The sequence below is a fragment of the Amblyomma mixtum genome, chromosome 3 (assembly GCF_055824585.1).
Source record: "Amblyomma mixtum isolate Tamu chromosome 3, ASM5582458v1, whole genome shotgun sequence".
Taxonomy (NCBI): Eukaryota; Metazoa; Arthropoda; class Arachnida; order Ixodida; family Ixodidae; genus Amblyomma; species Amblyomma mixtum.
In genome coordinates, this window is record NC_143014.1 from 241,204,082 (window position 1) to 241,220,068 (window position 15,987).

At 52.5% G+C, this 15,987-nt stretch overlaps 1 protein-coding gene across 1 annotated transcript in view; it reads right to left on the reverse strand.

Moving 5' to 3' along the window:
• Window positions 1–15,105, reverse strand: part of LOC149354169 (uncharacterized) — a 43,263-nt gene extending 28,158 nt beyond the window's left edge. Inside the window, exon 1 of the mRNA XM_089583103.1 lies at window positions 15,015–15,105. The gene's annotated coding sequence lies outside the window, so the exon portion shown is untranslated. The remainder of the gene's footprint in view (window positions 1–15,014) is intronic.
• Between the last annotated feature and the right edge of the window lie 882 nt (window positions 15,106–15,987).

A 15,987-nucleotide genomic window follows, 5' to 3' on the forward strand; every position in this document is an offset into this window, starting at 1 on the left:
CGGCGCGCCTTGCACCAGCTCTCAACGGCCGCTACCTCCGCGCTCGGCCCGACCGAGCGCCTGACAGCTACGAGTAGCTAGAGACAAAAGCCCTCGGGCGCGGGTCTCTTCACGAGTTCACCCCGATCCCGCGCCCCTTTCCACACGCAAAATTGAACTGTGAACTGTGTTCCCGCTTCCCGCCTGACGTCAGTTTTAACGAATGGGAAAGCTCAGTACTGATGTCAGGGTTTCTCCCTCACCCCGAAATTCCTCCCTACGTGGTTGCGCAATCCTCCGCCAAGTGGACCGGATGCGCGCTAGACGTCTGGGGCCAACGGACACTTTCGGTTCCTAACCGTGCTGGCCTAGTATACCGCACGTTGCGTAACGCGACGAAACCGAGACCGTTCTCGCTTGTTTATGGCCGGCGGCTTCTCCCCCCGGGAGACAGGATTCCGGGAAGATGGGGGACAGGAGCCCAAGGTCGATGTCGGCAGAGAGCCCCGCCGTCTGGAGTGGCAAGGGAAAACGCAAGAACGAGCGGGGAGACCAACCGAAGAGCATGGGCGTTCGAGCCGCTCCTCCCCTTCTAACGGCGCGCACTAAAACCAAACAACACAAACAAAACAGGACGCGCAGCCTAGGCCACTGCCCTCTCGCGGAATGTTCACAACACATGTGCAAAAAGAGGTGGCAGCGTGCCGAACCCTACAACAGGAATGCTTTCTCATATAGCAGAAAGGATGGGCAAATATACTAAAAAGTTTGGGTTCTCGTCCCTGAATGCAAAATTTCGTATCATAATGGGTTGATAATGCTGGCAGTGCCAACAATTACAACTCCAAGAGGCACTCATAGAGGTGACAAAAACGGCGAGGGCTGACAGTGCCTATATTAAGACGGCAGAGGAGGATTTATGGGGGGGGGGTCACCCTCCTCCAAAAGCCTGGAATTTTACTTAGGAAAACATGCTGGTCAAATGTTTAGGGGAATCCCCCAAGGTGGAGTAGATTTGTAATAAGGGAGTAATTACTCATTGGCATCCACCCAAGCGCAGCCATACGGCTACAAAGGAAAGCTATACAGCTTTCTCAGAAACTTCGTAGTTAAAGAAAAATTCGTCCTGGTCCGGGGTTCGAACCCGGGACCACCGCTTCACCGGAGCAGTCGCCTACCAATTGAGCTAACCGGGACGGCAAGCTTATGATAGGGCGAGAGCGAATTGATCAGTTACTCGAAGTGGGAAGTGTGTTGGTCAAATGTTTAGGGGAATCCCCCAAGGTGGAGTAGATTTGTAAGTTGAAGAATAGAGACGCAAGGCTCACTCCCATGGAGGAAGAAAAAACTAGGAGGGAGCATGACGTCACAATCTTGAAGCCTAGTCATAAAAAATATAGTGGAAAGCATCATGGGAAAAGGGCCCTCACGTGACAAGGCAGCGGTAGTTCTTAACCGGATTTTGGTTTCGGTTTCGCTCTCTCGCTCTACGAGCAACTGCGCGATCATCTGCTTGTGTTCACTGACGGCTCCGTGGTGAGCACAAACTGCTCGCTCTACGCAGCGGCCACCATCCCCGAGCGACGCGTGCGCTGACTGCGGCGCAGTGGAGACATTGGAGCACATTTTCCTTCGCTGTGCCGCTACTGCAGTGCCGCGTCGCGAGGTGCTGGCGGCCTACAGGGCGCTGGGAATCATCCCGGACAGTCTCGAAGCGCTCCTGTGGCCGCGAGGCAGTGCGCGCATCCGTGACAGAACAATAGTGAGCCTCTGTGCGTTCATCGAGCAGGCGGACTTGACTTCCCGCTTGCTCTTCGCCATGTAGTGCACGCGTGACACGAACGCTCCGTGGGTGCTACCTCGGACGGTATACGCGGCCGGGCGTCCCACCCCGGCCGCTAGTGCACTGTGCCGCGCGCGTGATTAGTCCGAGACAGGACGATACGTGCGCGCGGCTATGTAGTACATACGGTTTACTTCTTTTTGTAAGTGATTGTGCGCAGTGGCCGGGAGACCCCGCGCAGGGGCAGACGTAAAGCCGCCGGCTCTCTCTCTCTCTGGACAGCGAGAGAGAGAGAAATACTTCACTGCTGCATTTCACGTCGGAACCGCGATTGTTCGCGAGCGTACTCGGCGCGACTTGTGCTTCGAGAATAGCGGAGAACGGCGGGCCCATGGGCCGGCCGAAGTCCGCCTGCCGAGAAATAGAATCTTGCGCAGCGCGCCAGAACGCTCGTTAAACACGCGTACGTCGGTCCGCCGTGAGCGCTCTGGAAGCCACTGCGCCCTTTTTTAGAGGCTCGTTTTCTTCGCCTACTCTCGAGTTCTCCGCTTATAGCATGTGCTGAAATAAACGCTCCGTATGTGTGTATAACGACGAAAGGAATTCCTCTCCATTCTCTTTATGAACCACAGTTGAACGGTGACGAGGTCGCGGCCGCAATCTTTGATGAAAAGTTCACCTGCAGTTTTCTACAGTGCTCCCAAAAACTCAAGAGTGTAATCAACAGAAGTGTTGAGACGTGGAGCCTTCAGGCAACCTCGAGCTCGGTACGCATTCCGCCAAAGCTGCAACACAGGCGCTGCGCTTCTGCGCTACATCGGAGCACGGACGTTCACTAAAAAGCACCGCTGGTTGGCAGTCTGGTAACTGTGGAGGGCCTATTTCACAAGAGTCAGTGCGCAAAAGGGCCCTCGGCAGCGGCGTCAGAGGAGGATGGCTTGCAGAGGCTGAGCGCACTCTCTCCTAGTTTTTTTTCCTCCGTGCTCACTCCTAGTATTTTCTTCCTCCATGCCGGACAATACGGTCTCCCGATCGAGAAAAGCCACGTGATTTTGGTGGTCTGTTTCTGGCACCAGTGCGAGGGGTCGTGGGAAAATTATCTGCTAGCCACTTCCGGTTTCACTGCATGCCTGTCCCAAGGAGGTTCTGTCCACTGCCTCATTGATCTGTTTTCTCGCAGTCACCGTGTATGGTGTCACTGTATATTTACTAATTTATTTGTGCTGCGTTGTCAATGTTTGTACATTGCACAGTCACAGGAACAGAGGGTGCTGCGTATAAGCATGACTTGAACGCAAACATGGAATGTCGCGAAAGGCAAGCATGTGCTGGCGTGGATAGTATGCCGCATTAGAAGTTGCGCATAATCTCTGCCGCCGGTTTCACGTGCATTCGAATGAACTCTGAAGCGACAGGCGAGCAATGAGGGACGCGTTATAGTGGAGGGCTCGGGGTTAATTCAGACCACCTGAGGTTCATTAACGTGCACTGACATCGCGCAGCAGACGGGCGTACGCTGTAAATAGCAACGTTACTGGAACCAACTCAGTTTCACAGCTCCCCATACCGCCCAGCGGAGAAGAGTGTCCCAAGCGGCGGTCACGAGAACTAACGGCGCTGCAGTTGAGTCTTGCTCCCTGCCGGGCGCGTCGTCTGCTACACGCAGCGCCGAATCGTGGAGCGGCCGGCACATATGAGGTTTTGGCGAGCTGCATTCGCGCTCTACATGGCTGCAGTAAAATAATACTCCCACTACGGCAGGACAACGCCAGGAGCCGCCGAGCCGTGTGGACGCGCGTCGCATGAGCTCCGGTTTAACAGCCCGCCTTTGGCGATTCTTTTCAACCTACGGCCCCGTGCCTCGTCCCAAAAGGTCAGTGAAAGTGGTCCGCTCCCACCGACACCACTTTTGGCCCGGAGACTCCCGAATTTAGCCCGCTTTCAGGGCTTTTACCGCCGCTCCGTGCCCCACCTGACTAGGCCTAACGCTAGGTCTAGCGCGGGCCGCGGAGCCGCCGGGGCTCGCCACCGCCGCCGCAGTCATGGAGCCCGGCATCCTGAACGCTGCAATGGAATACACCGTAGTAGGTGAAGACGCTACCCCAGACCAGCTTGCCGACAAGAACTGGGAGCTCATCACTAGGCTTCAAGACCGATATCGACGCACCGGCCCGAACGCCGGGAAGACCGCCCGCGACGCCAAGGGAATGCCGTCGACGCAGGAGCGCAGCGTCGCTGTCGACGCCCCCCCCCCCCCCCCCCCCCCCCGTCCACGGACAAGTCTAAGTCAACGCTTAAACAGAAGACATCGCCACCGAAACGCAAGCAGCCGCCGCTTCCCCGCCTGCCGACAGACGAATATAAAGTCGTTGTCAGACCCCGAGGTAGCCTGGCTCTACGCACCATAAGCCCACAAGTTATACACGCGGCAGTTTGCCGTGAACTCAACCTCCCGCATCAAGAGGCAACAGCCCATGATCGCATCCGTATCAACCCCATCAACAACACGTTTACCATCAGCACCCCCGTAAAGACCAGAGTCCTGGTTTACGTCAACCTCAAATCTCTCAAGCTGGGTGACCAAACGTACGACATGGCCGCATACATCCCACCGCCAGACGAGTCCGTAAAGGGCATCATATACAACGCCTATTGGAACGAGACGCCCGAAGAGATCATCAACGGCTTCCTCGATTATAACCCGGACATTCCCGTGGTGGCGGCCCGCCGCCTCGGCAGGTCGACCTCTATCGTGATCACCTTCGCCGGAAGAAAAGTCCCCCGCTCGATATGCTTCAGAGCAGGCCTCTTCAATTGCTTCCCCTTCCACAGCCGCGTTGAGACGTGCTTTAACTGCCGCAAGACGGGCCATCGCACCGACGTGTGTCCCAAACCTGCGACGCATCTATGCCGCAGATGCGGCGAGAACCACCCAGCCCCACCCGAAGGCGAAGAACCCAAATGCACGGCCAAATGCATCGTTTGCAACGGCTCCCACATGACGGGCGGGAGGAACTGCAAACACCGCTTCATCAAGCGCCCGCACCAGCCGTCTAAGAACGAACAAGACGCTAGCTCCACCCCCCAACCGGACCAGCAGCTGCAATTTCGCAAGTCCCGCTCCAAGGAACGCTCCAATCAAACACCGAAGGAGCGCAAGCAGAGCAAGTCCCGCGACCGATCGACATCCTATCCACCGCTCGGTTCAAGTAGAGATTCGAGTGCCAGCCGAAGGAACGCCGACTACAGCCGCTCCGACAGAAGCAGCAGCCGCTCCGGAAAACAGGTGAGCTGGGCGGCCATGGCCTCCAAAGCCACTGCTCGGGAACAGGAGCTGTTAGGAAAAATACACACATTAGAGGAGGTAATTGCATCCATGCGTCGAGAAATGGCAGAACTTAAAAACCGTCTCCAACCTACACCCAATCTAACCCCCTTAAGCAAACCTACACCTCAACCACCCTTACAGCAGACGCCCACGCGCAAACCGCAGACGCAAACCCCGAGCTCTCCCACAAAAGCGATGGAACTCGACGCGCCCGCCAGCCTTAAACGCCCAGCCCCCACTGAAGTGGAAGCAGGCCAGAAACGCACCGCCAAAGCCTCCCATGAGGAGGAACCGCAACCCAAAGCCAAACTCACCATAATGGACAAAGTCAGCGCAAAGATTACTGCCTCGGAAGAGATTATCAAATCCGCACTCAACGCCGAGTTAGACTTGAGATTCGCGGCGTTTGAGGCCAGATTTGCGCACAGACTAAATTACGTCTTTCAACAATTCTCGGACCGCTTGACGGCCGTTGAAGCTAGACTCCCACTCCCACCCAGCCCAAACCCATCTCAAACACTGACTCCCCAACTGCCGCAACATGGCCCCTCGGCAGCAGCAAATTAACGTATGGCAGTGGAACTGCAGGGGGTTCCGCAACAAGCGGGGCAACCTGCAGCTTCACATTCAACACTCGGCAAACAAGCCGGACATTATAGCGCTCCAGGAATCCAATAGCCCGGTCAAATTACCGGGCTTTAAAGCCTTCACCCCGGCAGACTCGACGGCGACGCTAGCCCCGGTCACTGCGACGCTGGTCCAAAGGAACATAACCGCGATCCAACACACCATAGACAGTTCGAGCGCGCAATACACGCTCCTCGAAATCGTACCCAGAAAGAAGGGGGATGCCAACCTCTTCGTACTGAATCTGTACAGCTCGCCAAAAGACAGGGGGCCGGGAATTCCTGACCTCCTCCAAAAAGTCACGCGCTTGGCTGCCAGAGCACAACTATTAGTAGTGGGCGACTTTAACGCTCACCACTCGGCTTGGGGTTATCGCAATACCAACCCCAAAGGCACTAGGCTGTGGCAGACAATCCAAAACTTAGGTCTCACCATTCTAAACGACCCCCAAGCGGTGACGCGAATCGGCAATAGTGTTAGTGCGGACACATCGCCAGACCTCACCCTGAGCAAAAACGTGCGCGAAGCGCAATGGTCAAACACCGGACACACGCTAGGCAGCGACCACTACATCGTATCCACGACTTTTAATACCACGCCACACAAACCCCCACCCGCGCGCACCAGAATCACAGACTGGGACAAGTTCAGACTTCTTGTGTAAGTAATTGTGCGCAATGGCCGCTCGCGCGCACTTATTTTCGGACAATGCTTGGACATTAGCGCGCGAGCGGCGCGAACTTGATTACTTTTGTATTTTGTAAATAGTGTACAAAGCTCTCCCCTGTCCTTTCTTGCTGTCGCTCCCCTCTATACTTCTCCTCACTATCCTCTCCCTTTCCCTTTCATTTCCGCCGGCTGCAGCTCGGGTGCTTAAGATATTAGATAGCAATTGCCGCGGCCGGCAACACTCTTTTGCTTCACTTTTTTATTTATTTATTATTTTTTTAATAAACCACTACCACCACCACTACCACCAAGTTCAGACGCCTCCGGGAACAAACCGCACCCACGCACATTGACGACCTCGCTGAGTGGACTCGCACGCTCAAAGAGGACGTCTCAGCCACCACGGTAGACACACAAACCACGGACCCACATCAAACCACGGACATGAAACTCCTGCACATGTGGGAGGCGAACGCCAGCATACTCAAACGCTGGAAGACCCAGCGTCACAACAGACAGCTCAGACGCCGAGCAGCGCAGCTAGAAAGACAGATCGAAGCGTACACGCTAGAACTGGAGAAACAACAATGGGGACAGATCTGCGACAATCTAACCGGACAACTGGGAAGCAAAAAAACATGGCTCCTGCTCCGGCACCTGCTAGATCCTACGCAGACGAAGTCCACACAGCGTGATCAACTTGCACAGCTCATACACCAACACCAAGGCACGAACGCAGAGCTGCTTGCAGACCTGCGAAACCGTTACCTTAACACGTCACACACAGACCCGCTTCCCGCGTACGAGGGACTCCCCAACGAGACCCTAGACGCGGACATCACGGACGCCGAAGTGTGGTTTGGACTCGGCAAACTCCGCACCACCTCTGCGGCGGGACCAGATGGAGTAACCAATAAGACACTCAGAAACTTAGACCTGACGTCGGTGACGGCACTGACAGACTTGATGAATTCGTACTGGAGGGAAGGCGGTACTTTAGTGGAGCGGGCGAGGTTACTTTTAACCTCAATCTACTTTCTGGAGGGAAGGCGAGATCCCGCAGGTATGGAAACACGCCAGGGTCACATTCATCCCGAAACCAGGCAAAAAACTCTCTATAGAAAACCTCCGCCCCATATCCTTAACATCGTGCGTGGGAAAGCTCATGGAGCACGTTATCCTCAACAGGCTACAAAGCTACGCGGAGGACCGCGACCTCATCCCACACACGATGGTAGGATTCAGAGCGAACCTATCCACGCAAGACGTCATGCTCCAACTCTCGAGAGACGTCCTAGACCCTTCATACAGGAAAGACACGAAGGCCATCTTAGGTTTAGACCTAAAAAAGGCCTTCGACAACGTTTCACACGAAGCCATTCTCACGAACCTCTCGCGCATCGACCCAGGGGAGAGAACGTTCTATTACGTTCGCTCTTTCCTCTCGGAGAGAACGGCTGAGCTATCGCTCGGAGGTCTCACGTCCGATCCCATCCCCCTAGGAAGCAGAGGCACGCCACAAGGCTCGGTCCTCTCGCCCTTCCTTTTCAACCTCTCCCTAATCACGCTACCCCCGAAACTGGCTGCAATCGAGGGTCTACAACACAGCTTATAGACCGTTTACAGGGCGCAGTTCTTCCGTTTGAGATTAGATGGCGCCACAGGTACGCTCGGAACACGGCGTCATTACTTGCCTCGTAAGTCGCCGGCGTGTGCCTCGACGCAGCAGTGGAAATGTAGAAAGAGAAAATACATGCTCTGTTGTGGATTGCAAGAATTGCGACAAACAGGTAAAGGGGCGGGATGCGATCGTTTGCGAGCTTTACGGAACCGAACTGCGTAAGGACGTACTGCCCCTGACCGCGCCCGTTGGACATCCACCCTTTCCGAACGGGTGAACGCAACACAAATGTTCGCAAGCGCTAGACAGCGAATACAGAAGGAAATGTCTCGACCTTGGAAAATCTCCGAGGGTAAGTGCACAACATAGCCGCATGAACAAGCTGTCCCGCCACCGAAACGTCACAAAAAAAAAACGACTTACGCTCCTATACCGCTTCTGCATATTGTGCAGTGCATAGCCGTGCGAGCGCTACTGTTGAACTTCGCTCCAAGTAGCGCGGTTTTCGTGGACCGCAATGGGAATAAAGCATTTGTGTTACGGCTGCTGTGCTCTGCGGTTGTCACTTCCTCGCGATCCATGCGAGACAGTCACTAGAAGTGACTCCGGCTGATTACTTACAACCAACGAGACCTCGAGCATTTTCATGTCCGCATACCGAGCACGAAGCGTACCACAATTTTATACTATGTGAGGCTGATATAATTGTAAACTTCTTGTAGTGAACGCTCTGCCATGCGCGCGTTATAACAATTATATCGCGGAATCCTTGGAAACGATTGCATGCAAGCTTTGAAGGCTGCTTGATGCATGGTACTGCATACATGATCGGGTAACATTTGTTTGGTTATTTTTGTCGCCTTCCTTTGTTTAGCAAACCAACAAAATATTTTAGGCTTCCTAAGCACCTTTAACAGGTTGTAAACAAATGAGTAGGATTTGCATGTGAGCGTTTTAGAGCAGTCGCCGCATGCATGTAGACAATACGACAACGACCTGCGCAGCCGCAGGGTCATTAAACCTTGCTGTTTTAGATAATAACAATAAAAAAATATTAAGCAAAGCCTTCAGCGGCATTCAGGCGATCCACCCGTTGCCTCGAACAGGCGAGAGCTCAGCCGCTCTTCGCGACATGAAGCCCGATCACGTTTTCATGCCTGAAGTGATCAAATTAGGGTTTTCACATGTCCTTCGAAGCTTCGGACCAACCACAGTGTCGTCTTCCCACTCCTTTACAACCGTATCAGCCGAAACACTGCCTGTCGGAACGAAACATCAGACGCAGCAGCCGTCGCGACGAGGCGCGCGCCGAGCGGTCAGGAGGCGAGTAATGGCGACGTGATCACGTGATCAAAGATGGCAGCCCCCATGATACGCCGCTGTAAAGCGTCTATACGCGGACGACATCACCCTGTGGATGTACACGGGCAGTGACGGCCAAATAGAGGAGACGCTGCAGGAGGCCGTCAACGTAATCGAGTCGCATGCCTCTGGCGCGGGGCTCGAATGCTCGCATCCTAAATCAGAATTGCTTGTGCTCAGAGACAGACCGAGAGGCAGCCTCACAGGCCAGGCACCCCCACCTTCACTACACATAAATGTAGGAGGACACCCTATCAAGGAAGTATGTACCATTAGAATTCTCGGGATGCTCATTGAGAGCAACCGCAGGAATAGCAAAACGATAGGCAAACTGACCGCCACGGTCAATCAAACCACCCGGCTCATACGACGAATAGCAAACAAGAGACGCGGCATGAGGGAGAACGACCTCTGCCGACTGATCCAAGCATTCGTCCTCAGTAGGTTCGTGTACACTCTACCGTACCTGCGCCTCTATCAAGCGGAAAAGATCAAGATAGAGTGCCTCATCCGTCAAGCTTACAAGACAGCGCTCAGTCTACCGCACAACACGCCTACCGACAGATTGCTAGCCCTTGGCATAAACAACACGCTACCCGAACTGTGCGAAGCACACCTCACTTCCCAGTATGCACGTCTCACGCGATCCAAGGCAGGTAGGGCCATCCTGCACCGTATAAAGATAAACGCCGAACCCCTAACCGAGGACTCGAAACAACTCCTCCCCGAAGTACACAGATTGCTCACTGTCAAACCCCTACCTAAGAACATGCACCCTACGCACCACGAGGGAAGGCGCAAGGCGAGAGCCCGCGCCTTACACGCCAAATACAAGGACTACCCCGCGACCGCTTACGTGGACGCGGCGGAATATCTAACACCGCACAAAGCGTACGCGATAGGCGCAGTGACCGGGACCGGTTCGCCCCTAACAGCCGCCACGATACACACCATCTCCTCCGAGACGGCGGAGGAAGCGGCAATTGCAATAGCCATAGCCAACACATCAGCTGACATTATTTTCAGCGATTCCAAAGCAGCCATACGCAACTTTGCGAGGGGCCGCGTCTCCCCCATCTCCCTCGAAATCCTCAAAAGCACCCGCCGCACCCCCGCAAGGGAGATCGAGTTGTTATGGGTTCCAGCCCACTCGGGCAACCCGGGGAACGAGGCAGCCCACGATTACGCCCGAGGTTTCGTCGGCCGGGCAGTGGGCTCCTCTGACTCGAGTTTCTCGAGGGATGGCCTGAACTCGTTTCACGACATAACACACCACTTTCGCCTCGAAAGACGTATCTTCCCTCCACCGCATAAATCGCTCACGAAGACCCAGGATACCACCTGGCGTCGCTTGCAAACCCATTCCCACCCGAACCCGGCGGTACTTTCGCTCAATGTAACAAGTGCGGCGACAAAGCCACACTAGACCACATCCTGTGGAACTGTCCAGAGGATCCACCTCCCCCAGACCTAATTCAGCTCCTAACTTCCGAGCAGTGGGAGGCCGTGCTGCTCAGCTCCGACCCGGGGATCCAACTCCGGGCAGTGGAGCGAGCCATCGAGGTCGCCGTAAGCCACGGGCTGACGGCCATCTTGCGCGACCAAGAACTCACCTTAAATCACTTTTTGCCGGTGAATAAAGTTTTCCAATCCAATACAATCCACTACGGCAGCTTTTCCTTCGAAGCTGCGTGTTATCTTGGAGAACACGTTTGTGTGATGCGAAATTAGGCTGTTAATATTGTGAAAAAATTGCAAAAACGCTGAAATGCCTGTCCGTGGAGTCATCGTTGGGATACCCGCTATTGCATCCCGGTGCAAAGCAGGTCAACATGAAGAGGCCCGATGTCACAAAATACTAACAAAAATTCAGGGGCCACGTTGACGATCTAAAGTGCGAAAGGCGAAAGCCTTGCCACGATACTTTGGCCGCACGGCCGTTGGCACACACGAGGCGGCTATGGGGTGACTTGGTTTGGCTAGCCATGACAAATTGGGTCGAGACTAATTAGTCATGACCCATGAATAACTAGTCATGATTGATCAATTACGAACTAGTCATGTCTGGTTAATGACTGGCTAGTCATGACAAACCAGTCATGACTAACCAGTCACAACTACTAATGGCTGGTTAATGACTAACTAGTCATGACTGCTTAATAACTAACCAGTCATGAGTAATTAGTAATTGGTCATGGTTAGTCATGATTAACCAGTCATGACTAATCATGACTAGCGGCTAACCAGTCATGACTAGCCATGACTGGTTCATTACTAACTAGTCATGACTAAGCATTCATGACTATCTGGGTCATGACTTGACCCATGCCTTACTAGTCACGATTGGTTATTGACTAACTAGTCATGTCTGGTTAATGACTAGCTAGTCATGACTAACCAGCGATGACAAACCAGTCATGATTGGTAAATGAAGAACTAGTCATGTCTGGTTAATGACTAGCTAGTCATGACTAACCAGCGATTGCAAACCAGTCATTAACTAGTCACGACTGGTTAATGACTAACTAGTCACGACTGGTTAATGACTAACTAGTCATGATTGATTGATGACTATCTAGTCATGACTAATCAGTCATTGGTCATGGTTAGTCATGACTAACAATGACTAATGGCTAACCAGTCATGACTGCTTAATGACTAACTAGTCATGACTAGTTAATTGATGACTGGTTAATGACTACCTAGTCATGACCAGGTAGTCATGACCAACTAGTCATGATTGGTTTATGACGAACTAGTCACGTCTGGCTAAAGACTAGCTAGTCATGACCAACATTACCAGAACTAGGTTCTAGTAACGTTGGTCATGACAAAACAGTCATGACTAACCAGTCATAACTAGTCATGAGTGGTTTATGACTAACCAGTCGTGACTGGATAGCTAGTCATTAACCAATCATGACTAACTCGTCATGAGTTAATGATTAATTCAAATGCCAAATGAGTAGTTAGTGACTTCAAATGTCAAAGGCCCTGGTTCGATTCTCAGCCTCGACAGTTTTTTTTAAGTAGTGACGCCGAAACGCGGACATATCTGCCGACACGGCTGCTAACGACAGTATGAGGCATTAAAGGCTTTCGCCTTAAAATTAACTGACAAGCAGACGACACAAAACGGCTGTCGCGAGCGAAGGGCGCGGTAGAGCCAGCGAGCCGCAGCGACCGGCGACGAGGGAGCAAGACTCGATCGCAGCGCCACTAGTTCGCGCGACCGCCACTTGGGACAGCTCTCCGGGCAGAGCTGTGAAACTCAGTTTGTTCTAGTAACGTTGGTAAATAGCAACGTTACTGGAACCAACTCTAGTAACGTTGGTAAATAGCGTAAACACGAAACTTTTACTTGGCCGTCCCGTGGTGTCCCGCAGGGGCATGTGCAAATGGTAGCCCCATCTAGTGATAACACGTTAAAGCACATCAACGCTGAGTTGAAGAAGGTTTCATCCTTAAATTACTCATAACGAGAGTGGGCGCATTACGAGCCTTTTTTTGTTCCAAGAAGAAAAATTATGCGATTAGAAGAAAATGTAAAACATGAAAATGACCTGAATGAGAACTGCTTCGCCAGGTGTCGTTGTAACAAGGAAAACACTGAGCTTGAAAATCGCCAAATTATCTGCAAAACAGGGCTAACTTATCGCTTATACCTCTACGTGCGGGATAGCGTGTGCGAAATATAACCAAACCGCTACCATTTGAGCGAGCTATGGCGTCAAAGAATCCAGCGGTGACAGGTATTTATTCTAAAACGGGCGAGCAGGCGTGCCCTGCCGCGGTGGCTCAGTGGGTAGGGCGCTCGGCTATTGAGTCGGAGTACCTAGGTTCGAACCCTACCGCGGTGTCAGCGTTTCTATGGAGGAGAAACGCAAAAAGGCGCCCATGTTCTTTGTGATGTCAGTGCACGTTAGAGATCCCCAGGTGGTCGAAATTATTCCAGAGCCCTGCACTGCGATTACAGCACCTCTTCCTGCCTTTGTTCTCTCCGTGCCTCCTTTATCCCTTCCCTTACGGCGCGGTTCAGGTGTCCACAGAGATAAGTCTGACAGGTACTGCGCCATTTCCTTTCCCCCGAAAAACATTTGAATTACTTAATTATTAAGCAGGGGAGCGTATGCCCACCTAAAAGTTTCTAATATTTCATCCGTTCGTCTTGCGCAGTAAATTTTCGCGGAGATCGACCCCGAAGAAAAAAATTGGTTTTCGAAGGAAAGAATGCGCAGGTATGGCAGCTGTCGTATTTGTAATGTTATCAGGAAAGGAGGGAAAGAAGAAAAAGGATGCCGTAGTGCACGTCATGATTAATTTGGATTATTCCGTGTTCTTCCTACCACACAACCGCGACCTACAGCCTGTCGACGCAGCAGCGGCAGCGGCGACCGGCCTGCGTGTTCGCCAAATGCAGCCGGTACAGCCAGCGATGACAGCGCCGCCCACCGGCAGGTAGCAGCCACATTAAGGCTGGTTATAAATATTCATTCAGAACGACGGCTTGACATCGCCGCTATGGCTCAGTGGATTAGAGACACGTGTTGCGTATGGAAGGTCGGCCGTTCGATTCCGCTCTCTGTACTGTAATTTTATTGTTTTTTTAATTTCATTTTTTCAAATTTTTTCCCTTTTAGGTCGCAAATCGTGATGCTTAGTGGCATATAACGCCGTTTAAGAGGATTTATTATCCCTTTTAGGTAAGCCGTTGTGACAATCTACAGTCACCGTGATCAATTCACTGTGGTTTCAAGCCTTGTGGCTGTACAGGCTGCAGTTGGCGAATACGCGACCGGCCTAGGCGAACGTTCTAGCGTTCTGCGCAGCACGTGCTGGCGCCAACCCGCTTCTTTCAGCACGTGGCGACAGCTTGTCACGCGCGTCGCCACACAGAAAGCTGCGAAGGATGCCGCCGCCTCGCGCTCTGGCTCGCAAGAGAAAATGTGCGAAAGAAAAAGTGGGTAATCTCGGAGGCTTTTCAAGACTCCATTGCAGCTACCATTGTCTATAAGCAGTTCTGTAATACGATACGCATTTCCTGCAGTGCATTCTGTGCGTCTATTCTCAACGACGAGATAAGCCTGAATGTTCAAAATGGCTAATATCTGCTGCTATTCAAGACTCCATTGCGGGTACCAACTTATATGAGCAGTTCTATAATACGTCACGCTTTTCCTGCGCTGCATTTCAAGGTTAGATCTACTATAGACGACGAGATAGCCTATGAAATTATCCAGTCTGCCTAGCTGCATGCTGGAGGGCGACGCTGCGAGGCAGCCGAATGTAAAAAGAGCGCCCGGTATCGACCACCGGAACGCGAAGTCCCTTTTCAAAGCGCTCTGCAGAACTAGCAGTTCTTTTCGCTGCCTCATCTGAAAAACATTCAGCTTCTGACAACAGAGGCCAATGCGCTCAGCGCTAAAGGCTCAAGACGATTGTCATGCGTTGTGAAACGTGGCACTGCATGGTGAGGGTGGCGTTCGAACTCCCGGTACGAGAAAGCAAGACTCCTCGAAAGTTTGCCTAAGGGAATGCTGCTAAATCAGCACGAATAATTAGGACAGCGCAGAATTGAGAAACGGTGCTAACGGCTCCGCCGTGGCAGTCAGTTGATGACCAGCAAGAAGAGAAATGCCACTCACCCACAACAAGTCCTGCCGCAGTCACTGGCCGTGTGAGAATGACGACGGCCGCAGCACAAAGGAACGATGACACGCTGTCGCGCGAGTTATGCACGCACTGCGTTGCCACGCGCTGCTCTGCTGCTGCTTCTTATTCGTTACACTTGGAAGATGACCACACAAGTACTTTTTTTGCCATCATTCTGCATGCCTAATATTTTCATTTATATTCGATTCTTCTATTAATTTCTTTTCAGTGTACCATTGGTTCCAGAACGTTAGAGTGGCATTCGCGAATGAACTTGTCCATGCAGCACCTGGCGGCGCAGGCAAAAGAAACGAAGAGTGGAGGTCCAGTAGCAGAAGCCCATCGGCAGCCTATTGGAATCACGTGCTAAAAGAAAACAATACGAAAAAATCGAAGGGAAAAACAAATCTGCATCCTTCCGCAGTCCGTGTCGACACAGGGGCACATCGTCTAATAAATGTTCTTCGTGCTAACGATCGGCCCCGGAGGATTGGACGTACTGCTTTTTCCGCGGATTTGGTAAAAGTCACACCGACCGTACTATTTTCGCCACTTCTGGGGGTACGATTTCACCTTTCCAAGTATCCAAAGGACCGAAAGTCTTGCAAGCTGTTGTGCTCATATTCACCTTTGCGATCGCAACGTCGGTGCACATAAAGAACTGGAACTACACGGATCATACCCCACTTCAAGCTCGTCCTGTTAAGTTAAAGCGATCGCTAAATGCGTGCAGGGGAGCAATCTATGATTGTCTGCTTATTTCACCGAATATATTCTCAACGAGCCAGTGGCACAGGGCTCAATACTGGACTGCACGAGTAACTGTGACGAGCGTCACTTGCGAGATCGTTCGCATGTTCGGCGCCGCTCGGCGGACTGTAAATGTTTGCCCTTGAGACATGAGCCGCGTATTTGTTTTGCGTGGAGTCCAGCAAAGCGACGACTAGCCGGCACGCCTAGAAGCCA